General features: G+C 30.0%; 1 non-coding gene across 1 annotated transcript; it reads left to right on the forward strand.

Annotated features, from left to right (window-relative positions):
* The first annotated feature begins 1340 nt into the window (after positions 1-1340).
* On the forward strand, positions 1341-1450 carry LOC115801754 (U6 spliceosomal RNA). The gene has a single exon (XR_004022093.1). It is a non-coding gene; the product is annotated as a U6 spliceosomal RNA (small nuclear RNA).
* Positions 1451-1656: the final 206 nt, after the last annotated feature.

Genomic DNA, 1656 nt, shown 5'->3' on the forward strand with positions numbered 1-1656 from the left:
AACTTGACATATTAGAGCCTTAAAGAGGGACAACTATAGACTAAATGTATAACTATGAATATAATATGTATGAAATATTAGCAAATCAAAACTAGAGTTATAAAATATAGTATGTCCAAGTGAGTTTATTCTAGGAGTATAAGAATGATATAATTTCAGGAAATTTATTAATATAATTAACCATATTACTAGAACAAGGAAAATATTAAGGTCAAAATATCAAAAATACTGCTGTCGAAACATTTGGTAAAATCCAAACTCTATTCCAGATTTTTAAAAAACCCTCTTAAGTAGAAAAAACTTAAGAATCCTGAAATTAATATCTTGAAATAAATATCTCCCAAATAAGAAATATTTCTCTTCAAGTCAAAAAACAAGACAAAGATACCACTGTAACCACTATTATTAGGCATTTTTTTGGAATTTAAAGAATAGTAATAAGAAAAATGAAATGAGATGTATAAATATTGAAAAAGAGAAAAAGAATTTTTTTGCAGAAGACATTTGCCTATCTGAAAAAACTAAGAAAATCAAATACACTATAGAGTAAAATACGGTACACATGATTCAAAATGTAAAAAATAGTTGGAAAAAAATGTGTACACACACACACACACACACACACAGTCCTGATATATGTAATATCCTGACACAAAGAGGGAAAACTGATTTTTAAAAACTTGTACGTAGCAGAGAATACAATAAATAAAACTGACAGGCACATGATAAACTGAGAAAAATATCTGAAACCCATCCTAAATATTAATTCCTTTGATAGCTAAAGAACTCTTAGAAATTGTTGGACACTTTAATTCATTCAACAAATATTTGTCGAGTGCTTATTCTTTGACAGGCACTGTTGTAGGTGCTTGGGACATAAATGAACAAAAACTCATAAGTCTCTGCCATCAAAGATCTTACCTCTTCCTGCAATTTATTTAAAAAAATGCAAATACTAATAAAAAAATGAACAAAACCTTTACCTCCATTAGCATTTAAAGAAATGTGAATACAGAACTTTAATCTTTATTTTTCACTATTTAAGTCAGTAGAGATTTAAAAAATTATTACACTCAATGTTGTCAAGGGTATGGGAAACACATACTCTCACACACTTCTGGAAGGAGAATAAATTGGTAGAAACGTTCTGGAAGGCTATTTGGCAATCTTAAGAAGGTTGACTAGCAATTCCTCTTTTAGGAATTTAGATCAAGTAAGTAAACAGATAATTGCAAAAACAATTTAACCACAAGGATATTTATTGTAGAGCTATTTGTAAGAGCAAAAAAGTTGGAAACAATCTAAATTTGGCATATACACACAACATAAGAAATTATATTGTGCTCATTTCGGCAGCACATATACTAAAATATTGGAATGATACAGAGAAGATTAGCATGGCCCCTTGCACAAGGAAGACATGCAAATTTGTGAAGCGTTCCATATTTTTCAAAAAATGGGCAGAAGACCTAAATAGATATTTTTCCAAAGAAGACATACAGATGGCCAATAGGCACATGAAAAGATGCTCATTGTTGCTAATTATTAGGGAAATGCAAGTCAAAACTACAATGAGGTATCAATTCACACTGGTCAGAATGGCCATCATTAAAACATTTACAAATAAAAAATGCTGGAGGGGGTGTAGAGAAAAGG

The sequence above is a fragment of the Delphinapterus leucas genome, chromosome 9, assembly GCF_059928025.1.
Source record: "Delphinapterus leucas isolate spDelLeu-1000000601 "Yukka" chromosome 9, BTC_Dleu_Yukka2, whole genome shotgun sequence".
NCBI lineage: Eukaryota > Metazoa > Chordata > Mammalia > Artiodactyla > Monodontidae > Delphinapterus > Delphinapterus leucas.